Source organism: Equus caballus, chromosome 13 (genome assembly GCF_041296265.1).
Source record: "Equus caballus isolate H_3958 breed thoroughbred chromosome 13, TB-T2T, whole genome shotgun sequence".
Classification (NCBI taxonomy): domain Eukaryota; kingdom Metazoa; phylum Chordata; class Mammalia; order Perissodactyla; family Equidae; genus Equus; species Equus caballus.
Window position 1 is genome coordinate 9,749,243 of NC_091696.1, and position 11,783 is coordinate 9,761,025.

Genomic DNA, 11,783 nt, shown 5'->3' on the forward strand with positions numbered 1-11,783 from the left:
TCCTGGCTTGCGGACAAGCCACCTTCTCACTGTGTCTTCTCATGGCAGAGACAGAGAGCGCTGGTCTTCCAGCCCCTTCCCATCATGGCGAGCCTCACCCTCATAACCTCCTCTAAACCTAACCCCCTCCTAAAGATCCCGCTTCCAAATGCCCTCACGCTGGAGGGCTGCAACATCTGAATTGCACACTGAGAATCTACCCACAACATGCACTGCATCTCCTTATGTTTCCTCATCTCTTCTAATTTGACACATTATCTTTGCTTCTTTTTTTCCCGTAACTCTGACTTGTGGAATAGCCTGGGCCAGTTGTCCTATAGAATGTCACACTCCCTGCACATGCTTGGCGGCCTCCTCAAGGTACCTCTACAGTTTATAGAGACCGGGAGTTAGAGCGTCTGCACACTTGTTGTTCAGACCCAGTTGCCACTAATGCATGCACCTTCAGAGTGGCAGCCCTCTCTGGGGGTCCAGCTTCCACTGCTTCTTCGTCACCTCCAAGCTGCCCCTAGGATGAAATGAGGAGCATGTTGGCTGGTGACTCATCCAGACCACCCACTGGCCTCTGCCACCACCCCAGGGCGATGTTCTGCCGCCAAAAATGGCTGGGAGCCAGAAACCATAGGCTGGAGCACCAGAGATGGTGTCACCACTATTTAAAAAAATTTCCACTGACCAAGTGGTGACCTTATGCTGATTGTGTTTGACATTCCTGCCTTAAAGCCCGGGGATGGGTGGGACAGCGAGATGTACACATTCCAGAAATTTCAGAGTAGTGAGGGGAAACCTTCTGGAAAAATTAGAGACTAGAGGGAAATTTTTATTTATTATTTATTTCCCTGCTCATTCAGATCTGAAGTCACCTTGCTCATTTAGTAACATAAAATGTATCCTTGCATTTGGGTCATAAAACTGTCACGGCTGGTCTACTTAGAGATATGGAAATCTGAAAAATGCAGAACACCTCCCCCTCCCCCCCCCCCATTTTGAGGTTGGGGCTGGGTGAGTGAAAAGAGGAAAAGTTACCTTCCTCTCCTTTGTTGTTCTTTCTTCCTTTCCCTCCCAGGAGGCCCTCAGGTAAGGGAATGAAGACAGCTCCTCATAGGAACTTTTTACAGAGGCAAACCCATACACCCATGGTGGGAAGGGCTCCTGACGAAAAAACAGACCCGAGGAGGGACAGTTGGCTTCTGGAATTCACTCCTGGGGTAGGGTGGTGGCCATCCACCTCCTTCCCAAGAAGAGAGGTAGGAGACCATGCTTGCTGCCTTCAATTACTGCTCTGAAAGAGAGCTGCTCTCCCCCCCCCAACCCTTTCTGTGGTGGACGGAGTCCCCTGCCTTTGCCATTCTGAAGGGTGGGGGGCTCTGTGGGAGAAAGGACATTGTCCCCGTCCACCGACAGACCACCGCTCTTTACACCTTCGAGGGGAAGACCACTCAAGCTTTACAGTGTGCATGGGGGTAGGGGTGGGGGCCAAGAGGACAGCAGAGAGGCCAGCCATTGCTCCTGGAGGTGCAGAAGAAGAAGCAGGTAGAACCACCGGACGGGGTGCAGAGAGAGGATGGATGGGGTGCCGTGGTGGAGACGCCCTGCCAAGGAGGCAAGCAGTACTTGTCCCCCAGAAGGGTGAGTGGGACAAACCCAGGTGGCCAGAAAGTAACCTAGGATGCTCAGCACCGTGGGTGGGCCTAGTGGACATGCATCCCTGACTCTAGTCATCTTGCAGCCCAAGAGGAGACTCTACCGCCCAGGAGATGTGCTAATTGGTACTTAGAGCACGGTTCTCGACCGGGTGAGTTTGCCCCACAGGGGACATCTGGCAATATAATTGGTTGTCACAACTGAGGTTGGGGTTGCTCCTGGCATCTAGCAGGTAGAAGCCAGAGGTGCTGCTAAACGTCCTACAATGCCCAGGACAGCCCCTGGTCTGAAAAGCAGCATCTGGGGTGAAATGTCAATAGCATTGAGGCCGAGAAAGCTTGCATCTTGAGCTGAAGCCCTGAGTATCTTCATACGGTACCCTGAGATTCCTATCGAAAAACCTCACAGCTTTATTCCGTCCACAGGTTTTTGGATGTTTGTTTTTGAGTGGGTCAGTAATTTCTAATTCAGACCAGGCGCAGGTGGGGAATGACACAAAACCTTCCTTAAGTCCTAACCTTTGTCACTTGCTGGCACTTTGAGTTTATATTATCCCTTGTTAACAGCTGGTTATTGACCCTTGATGTATGCACCATCAAAGCTCTGAAATCACATTTCTATTTTTAAAACTCAGCTTTATTGAGGTATAATTTACAGAGGACAAAATGCACCCACTTTCAGTCCAGTTTGATGAGTTTTGACACTCTAGATAGGTGCATCCGCAAGTTTTTTAAAAAACTGTCTTTAGATTTACGGAGTAAAGGTTAGAAACGTGGACTTTGAAGTCGATCAGACCCGGGTTCAAACCCCAGCTCTGCCGACCACTACGTGTAAAATCGGATTAATGCTATTCACCAAACGGGTTATTCTCAGGATTAAATGGCACACTTGAAATTTTTAGCTCTGAGCCCACCTGGCACGTGGTGAAGTGCTTTGTCAGTGGTAATAATAATCATGATTCCTAGTGTTCTCGCCCTTGCATGACACACTTGGCCAACGGAGTCCTCTTTTCTGTACCTGCATCTCTTCCCAGGATGACCACGCCTTTCTAAGGTCACAATAGTCATACATACACACGTGATGCCCAAACTAGTTCCTGCCTCGACCTCTCTCCTGGGCTCCAGAAGAACAGGGCAAGGTCCCGTGGGCGCACCTCAAAGACAACACGCCCTCAGCTGCACTCATCGTCTCCGCCCCACCCCGGAACCACCCGCCATGTCTTAGATGCCCATCTCCGTCAGTGGCCGCACATCCAGTCTCCCGAGGCAGAAATCTCTTCATAGAAATACCTGGCTCCTTCCTCTCACACACACACCCTTTATTCATTAGGATAGCACTTTGCTGCAAAACAGACCCAAACAGCAGCGGTTTAACCTAACCGGGAGGTTATTTCTTGCTCATAGAAGCATTTAGGCATGAGCTGTCCATCGCAGAGCTGGAGGCTGCAGGATATCCGGGGCCAGGCTCTTTCTGTTTGTTAGCTCTGCATTCCAAGGCTGTTGCCTTTGTTCCACAAGGTCTGAGTGGCTTGCTCCCAGGCCCACTTTTCATTCAGCAGGATGGTACCTGTTTACAATGAAACAGGCTCTGCATTTAACCCTCACACCACCTAAGAAGCAGCAGTCTTATTGGGTCAAACCATATAAAATTGCTATTTTTGTTGGTCAAATATGGTAGAATATTGGTAATTTTATATAGTTTAACCCAATAATATCTCTACTTTACAGATTAGAACTCTGATGAACAGAGAAATCAAGTAACTTGCCCAAAGTCACTCAGCAAATGAATGGCAGAGAAGGAATTCAAATCCAGAGCCTCCATGGAAGCTGGGCCCGTGGAAGATTCTGAATAAGTAAAGCTTGGTTCCTCTGTCTCCAGTGAACTTATAATCTCGTTGAAGGGCAACATACAAACATTGGAAAGCTAAATAGCAATTCAAGAGAGAGACAGCAGTAGCTTAACACAGGCATACCTTGTTTCACTGCGCCTTGCTTTATCATGCTTCACAGATATTGCGGTTTTTTCCAAATCGAAGATTTGTGTCAACCCTGTGTCAAGCCAATCTGTTGGTGACATTTTTCCAACATCATTTGCTCACTTCGTGTCTCTGTGTCACATTTTGTTAATTCTTGCAATATTTCAAACTTTTTCATTATTATTATACTTGTTATGGTGATCTGTGATCAGTGATCTTTGGGGTTACTATCATAATTGTTTTGGGGTGCCACGAACGGCACCCATATAAGATGGGAAACTTAATCAATAAATGCTGTGTGTGTTCTGACTGCTCCACCAACCAGTTGTTACCCTGTCTCCCTCTCCTCGGACCTCCCTATTCCCTGAGACACAACAATATTGAAATCAGGCCAATTAATAACCCTAAAATGACTTCTAAATGTTCAAGTGAAAGGAAGAGTCGCACGTCTATCACTTTAAACCTAAAGCTAGAAATGATTAAGCTTAGTGAGGAGGGCATGTCGAAAGCCAAGATAGGCTGCAAGCTAGGCCTCTTGAGCCAAACGATTAGCTAAGGTGTGAATGCAAAGGAAAAGTTCTTGAAGGAAATGAAAAGTGCTACCTCAGTGAGCACACGAATGATAAGAAAGTGAAATAGCCTTATTGCTGATGTGGAGAAAGTTCAAGCGGTCTGGATAGAAGCTCAAACCAGCCACAACATTCCCTGAGGCCAAACGCTAATCCAGAGCAAGGCCCGAACTCTCTTCAATTCTGTGAAGGCTGAGAGAGGTGACGAAGCTGTAGAAGAAATGTTTGAAGCTAGCAGAGGTTGGTTCACGAGGTTTAAGGAGAGAAGCCGTCTCCATGACATAAAAGTGCCAGGGGAAGCAGCCAGTGCTGACGCAGAAGCTGCCGCAAGTTCTCCAGAAGACCTAGCTAAGAGAATTAACGAAGGGGCTACGCTAAACAGCAGGTTTTCTGTGTAGGTGAAACAGTCTTATATCGGAACAAGATGCCATCTAGGACTTTCATAGCTGGAGAGGAGAAGTCAATGCCTGGCTTCAAAGCTTCAAAGGACAGGCTGACTCTCTTGTAAGGGGCTAATGCAGCTGGTGACTTTAAGTTGAAACCGATGCTCATTTACTATTCCGAAAACCCTAGGGCCCTGAAGAATTATGCTAAATCTACTCTGCCTGTGCTCTGTAAGTGGAACAACAAAGCCTGGATGACAGCACATCTGTTTATAACATGGTTTACCGAATATTTTAAGCCCACTGTTGAGAACTACTGCTCAGAAAAAAGATTGCTCTCATAATAGAAAGACTAAACAAGTGGGGCTTCCTCAGACTAAAGAGCTTCTACAAGGCAAGGGAAAACAAGATTGAAACAAAAAGACAACCCACCAACTGGGAAAAAAATTTTGCAATTCATATATCTGACAAAGGGTTAATCTCCATAATATACAAAGAACTCACACAATTCAACAACAAAAAATCAAACAACCCGATCCAAAAATGGGCAGAGGATATGAACAGACATTTCTCCAAAGAAGATACACGGATAGGCACATGAAAAGATGCTCATCATCACTGATCATCAGGGAAATGCAAATCAAAACTACACTAACATATCACATTATACCTGTTAGAATGACTATAATAATCAAGACAAAAAATAACAAATGTTGGAGAGGTTATGGAGAAAAAGGAATGCTCATACACTGCTGGTGGGAATGCAAACTGGTGCAGCCACTGTGGAAAACAGTATGGAGATTTCTCAAAAAGTTAAAAACAGAAATACCATATGACCCAGCCATCCCACTACTGGGTATCTATCCAAAGAACCTGAAATCAGCAACTCAAAGAGACTTATGCAACCCTATCCTCATTGCGGCATTATTCACAACAGCCAAGACGTGGAAGCAACCTAAGTGCCCATTGAGCAATGGTTGGGTAAAGAAAGTATGGCGTATATGTATACAATGGAATACTACTCAGCCATAAAAAATGGCAAAATCATCCCATTCACAACAACATGGATGCACCTTGAGGGAATTATGTAAAGCGAAATAAGTCAGATAGAGAAAGACAATCTCTGTATGATTCCACTCCTATGTGAAAGATAAACAAACACATGGACAAAGAGAACAATTAGTGGTTACCAGGAGGAAGGGGGGTGGGAGGTGGGCACAAAGGGTGGAGGGGCACACCTGTAAGATGACTAACAAATAATAATGCACAACTGAAATTTCACAATGTTGTAAACTGTCATAACCTCAAGTGAAAAAAAAAGAAGATTGCTTTCAAAACATTACTGCTCATTGACAATGCACCTCTGGGGTCACCCAAGACCTCTGATGAAGATGTACAACGAGATTAATGTTTTCATGGCTGCTAAAACAACAGCCTTCAGCAGCTCAGGGATCAAGGAGCCATTTCGACTGTCAAGTCTTATTACTTAAGGAATACATTTCGTAAGACTATAGCTGCCATGGGGAGTGATTCCTCTGATGGACCTGGGCAAAGTAAATTGAAATCTTCTGGAAAGCATTCAACATGCTAGATGCCATTAGGAACGTTCATGATTCGTGGGAAGAGGTGAAAATATCAACATTAACAGGAGTTTGGGAGAAGTTGATTCCAACTCAACTTCAAGACTCAGTGGAGGAAGTAACTGCAGATGTAGAGGAAATAGCGAAAGAACTAGAATTAGAAGTGAAGCCTGAAGAGGGGCTGAATTGCTGTAACCTCATGATAATACTTTAACGGATGAGGAATTGCTTCTTAGGGATGAGCAAAGAAAGCTTTCTTGAGATGGAATCTACTCCTAGAGAAGATGCGGAGAAGATTGTTGAAATGACAACAAAGCATTTAGAATATTACATAAACTAAGTTTTTTAGTTGATAAAGCAGCAGCAGAGTTTGAGAGGATTGACTCCAATTTTTTTTTTCTTTTTGAGGAAGATTAGCCCTGAGCTAACATGTGCTGCCAATCCTCCTCTCTTCGCTGAGGAAGACTGGCCCTGAGCTAACATCCATTCCCATCTTCCTCTACTTTATATGTGGGATGCCTGCCACAGCATGGCTTGACAAGCGGTGCCATGTCTGTAACCGGGATCCAAACCAGTGAACCCGGGCCCCTGAGGAGTGGAACATGCAGACTTAACCACTGCGCCACCAGGCTGGCCCCAGGATTGCCTCCAATTTTGGAAGAAGTTCTACTGTGGGTAAAATGCTATCAAACAGCATCGCATGCTACAGAGAAATCATTCATGAAAGAAATCAGTCAATGCGGCAAACTTCATTCTCGTCTCATTTTAAGAAACTGCCACAGCCGCCCCCAACTTCAGCAACCACCACCCTATCAGTCAGCAGCCATCAGCATCAAGGCAGGACCCTCCACAAGCCAAAAGATTACGACTTGCCGAAGGCTCAGATGATGGTTAGCATTTTTTAGCCATAAAGTATTTTTTAACTAAGATGTACATTTTTTTAGACAGAATGGTATTGCACACTGAATAGACCACAGTATAGCGTAGACATAGCTTTTATACGCCCTGGGAAACCAAAAAATTTGTGTGACTCGTTTTATGGCACTATTCACTTTGTTGCGGTGTTCTGGAACCAAACCTGCGATACCTCCGCCGTATGCCTGTATAGCTACATAAGAATGTCACAAGTCCATCTATGAATCTTTTTTCAACATGAGTGGTAAGACAAGACATTCTTTTTCGAAAAGTTGAGGAGACAGAGCAATGGCTCCCGACTGGCGTGGCCTGGAAGGCGCCCAGGAAGAGGGGAGATTTCCGCTGAGTCTCGAAAGCAGAGGAGGGTCAGTTCCGTGGAGGTGGCAGGAGGGCTATTTAGTGGTGATAACCTCATTCCGTGCTGTTTAACAAAAGTTCAGGACGTCATCCAGGAGGACTTGGGTGTCTGTCCTTACTTGGTTGGTTGTGCACAGAAGGGTCTGTATACTCAGCGGATCTGTGGTTTTCTTCCTGTCAGTCTCTCCACGTTTCTCCCTTTGTGTGTGTGCGTCTGGGATATGGCTTTTTGTGTCTCCATCTGTCTTTCTGTGTCTTGGCATTTCTTTCTCTCTCTCCCTCCCCTTCCTTCCTTTATTTCTCTGTCACACTCTCTCTCATCATCTGTCTCTTCCCATCTTTGCTCTATAATTGCTCCCATATAAATCCTAAATATATCTTCTATTATTCATTGCACATTTTAAATAGTTTGACATGCCCTGCCCCTAATATAAAGTGCAAAGGGACAGAATGTTCCATGGCTCCACCTAAATCTCCCTTCCATTTTATTGCTCCTTCCTCCTGGCCTTTTATTTATTTGATTTTATTTTTATAAAGTTAGACATGCACATCATTTGGTTAAGTTTGTGTGCTCTGCTTTGGCGGTTGGGGGTTCGCCAGTTCCAATCTCAGGTGCGGACATGGCACCCCTTATCAAGCCATGCTTTGGCAGGCATCCCACATATAAAATAGAGGGAGATGGGCACAGATGTTAGCTCAGGGCCAGTCTTCCTCAGCAAAAAGAGGAGGATTGGTGGTGGATGTTAGCTCAGGGCCAATCTTCCTCAAAAAACCAACAAACAAACAAAACCAAATAAAAGTTAAATACTAAACAACTAATCTTGAAGAAAAGCAACCCCCCGTTATTACACTCTTGACTCGCTTCTCAGATTCAATCACATTCAAGTCTTTCAGCCCTTTCTTCTGGTATATACCACTCTGTTTCTATAACACGCTTTGCACAGCTATGTCTTGATTTTTTTCAGTTTTAGAAATGATTTCTTTTTTTTAATGCTTTTTGGTGAGGAAGATTGGCCCTGAGCTAACATCTGTTGCCAGTCTTCCTCCTTTTTTTTCCTCCCCAAAGCCCCAGTACATAGTTGTATATCCTAGTTGTGGGTCATTATATTTCCTCTATGTGTGCCTCAGCATGGCTTGATGAATGGTGCTAGGTCCACACCCAGGATCTGAACTTCGAACCCTGGGCTGCCGCAGCGGAGTGCACAAACTTGACATACCTTGGGGCCAGCCCCTAGATGTGATTTCTTAAAACAGAAAATGGGAATTTAACTCCAACCCCTCCACCCTACACATAGCTCTTCCCCTTCTCCCTTCCTCCCTAAAAAAGTTATGTCCTAACTTTTGGTCAGAGCAGAATTCAGTGTTTATAATATTATTATTATTATTATATAAATATTCTTTACAGCTGAGCCATGTAATAGACTATGATTATATTTTCTTTCTTGGAGTTTTCTTTCCCCGGAGTTAACTGCCTCATCTTTTTGTTTGTCTAGTTTACCAGGTCCTGATCATGAATTCGATCCTTGCAGGTGATGGATCAGCCAAACTTTTTTCTTGAAGACATCCATCCTGCAGCCCTTCATCCCCATTACACTCTCAACAGCTGGCTGTAGGCTGTGACACGGCTGCTGTCCTGGGACACCTTGCACCTCTCTCCCCACTCCTGTTCCTGAGTTCCATGTTTCCTCTTTCCTAGATTATTCCCTCATTTGACTGGAGCCAATCCTCCAGTAGCTTCCTGTGAAAGCATGCCAGTGAGATAATTTCTTTGAGACTTCGAATATTTTTTACCCTAACTGGATTGATAGTTTTGCTAGGTACAGAGTTCTACATTTGCAATCATCTTTCCTCAGAATTTTTTTTTTTTAAGATTTTATTTTTTTCCTTTTTCTCCCCAAAGCCCCGCGGTACATAGTTGTATATTCTTCGTTGTGGGTCCTTCTAGTTGTGGCATGTGGGATGCTGCCTCAGCATGGTTTGATGAGTGGTGCCATGTCCACGCCCAGGATTTGAACCAACGAAACACTGGGCCGCCTGCAGTGGAGCATGCAAACCTAACCACTTGGCCATGGGGCCAGCCCCCCTCAGAATTTTTTTAAATTTAGTTGTCAATCTCTTTTAATAATGGTTTTTCAACAAAAATGTATTAATGCTAACTTTGTGCTTCTCCATGGAAGGTTTGCTTTTTTTTTTAAATTGAGCTATCATTGTCATATAACATTGTATTAGTTTTAGGTGTAAAATACAATGATTTGGTACATGTATATTTCCTCAGAATTTTGAAAGCGTTGCTTTATTGTCTTCTAGCTTTCAACGTTGTTAAGTCCGAAGTCATTCTGATTCTATTATTTCTCTCTATAAACTCACAGGATCTTGGCTTTGGCTTCTGTGTTCTGAACTATCAAGATAATTTGTGTCAATATGGGTTTATTTTAACCCATTGTATTTAATACATATGGGGCCTCATTTTTCTAGAGTTTTTTTTTTGATAATTTCTTCTGATTTAGTTTTCTCTTTATGAAACTAATATTTTTGATGTTGGATCAATATCCTAAATGGATTCTTGAATTTTCTTATTTTTTCTCTCTTATTTTTTTGTAGCTTTGTCATTTGTTCCACTATCTAGGAGATTTTTTTCACCTTTATTTTTCAACCCTTCTACTGAATTTTTCATTTTCAGTACTGTATTGTTAATTCTCGAGAGCCCTTTTTTTTTGTTCTCTGAATGTTGCTTTCTTATGGTCTTTTGTACTTGTTTCAAGGATGAAAGATCTGATCTTATCTACCCAACAACTAACAGTTTTATTTTTTCTTTAAGGTTTTCTTCCACTCCTGCTTCTGCTTCTTCCACAGTCATTTTTCCTCTTTGTTGCTTTAGTTTCTGTCTTTCATGCCAAAGGCTGGCGTGACCTTCAGCTCAGTATTTATACATCAATATCCAACGGTCTTTCTCTTGAGCCAGTCAGCTACTCCAGAGAGGGCTCCACTGATCGTCAGTGTGGGATGGGGTAGAAGGAGGTCATAATCCTGATTTCCAGCACTTAGAAAGGTGACGAAGGGAGGCAGGCTGACTGGAGCTCTCGCTTGCCCTGCTAGGGCCCCTGCCCTCAGGTGGGTTATGTCCTCTGGCCCACAGTTCCTCTCAAGAAAGTATTATATCTTCAGCCTGGATTGGAGGAGGGACTGTCATCTTGTTCCGGGTGGGGAAGGGGAGCTGAGAATCTGTTTCTTTTATCAACTTTACCTGTGTTAAACATAAGTGTTAAACAATTAACATAAAACATCATCTTAACCATCTTTGAGCATACAGTTTAGTAATGTCATGTATTCACACTGTTGTGCACCCAGTCTCCAGAACTCTTCATCTTGCAAAACTGAAGCCCTGTCCCCATTAAACAACAACCCCCATCCCTCCTCCCCTTGCCCCTGGCACCACCATTCTACTCTCCGACTCTATTTGACTACTCTAGGTACCCCACGCAAGACAATCATACAGCATTTGTCCTTTTGTGACTGGCTTATTTCGCTCAGTGTAATGTCCTCAAGGTCCATCCATGTTGTAGCAGGTGTCAGAATTTCCTTCCTTTTTAAGACCGAATAACATTCCGTTGTATGTATGTATCACATTTTGTTTATGCATTATCTGCCGATGGATATTTGGGTTGCTTCCACCTTTTGGCTATTGTGGATAATGCTGCTATGAACATGGTTGTACAAATTTTTAATAAACTTTTATCTGATCTCTTTGTTCATCCCTATTGCACTCCTACTTTCAGGAATACTTGGTGTCTCTACCATCTGGGCCTCTCTGGGGTTCTGCGATGCCAGTCTGCTTTCTACTGGGCTCCCGCGTGGCTGGCTTAGGTCTTGGCTTTCTTTGGTCTCCTGTGAATCAGTTACCATTGTCCATCTGCTTTTTAACTTCAAAACATTTTGTTATAGTTTCCTCTCTTCTGTCTACATTGTCTGTGAGGGTTTGTATCTTAAAAGAAAATCTGTTACTATATTTTAGTGGGATTTCGGGAGGGAAAAGAGGTAAATGCATGTGTACCTCCATATTTACTTAAGGTCTCTAAATTGTGTTACTTCTAAGCAATATGAGTTCTAATTTTTTTCCCTTTGTGGGTGAGTTAAGCTTTCAATTTTTTAAAAATGTTATTTCCTCAGTGTAAAAATATATGTGATTATGAAAAACAGTTTGGCAGCTCCTCAAAAAGTGAAACATAGAGTTCCCATATCACCCAGCAATTCCACTCCCAGGCACGTGCCCGAGAGAATGATCAACACACATCCACACAGAAACGTATACATGAATGATCATAGCAGCATTAGTCATAACAGGCAAAAGGTGGAAACAATT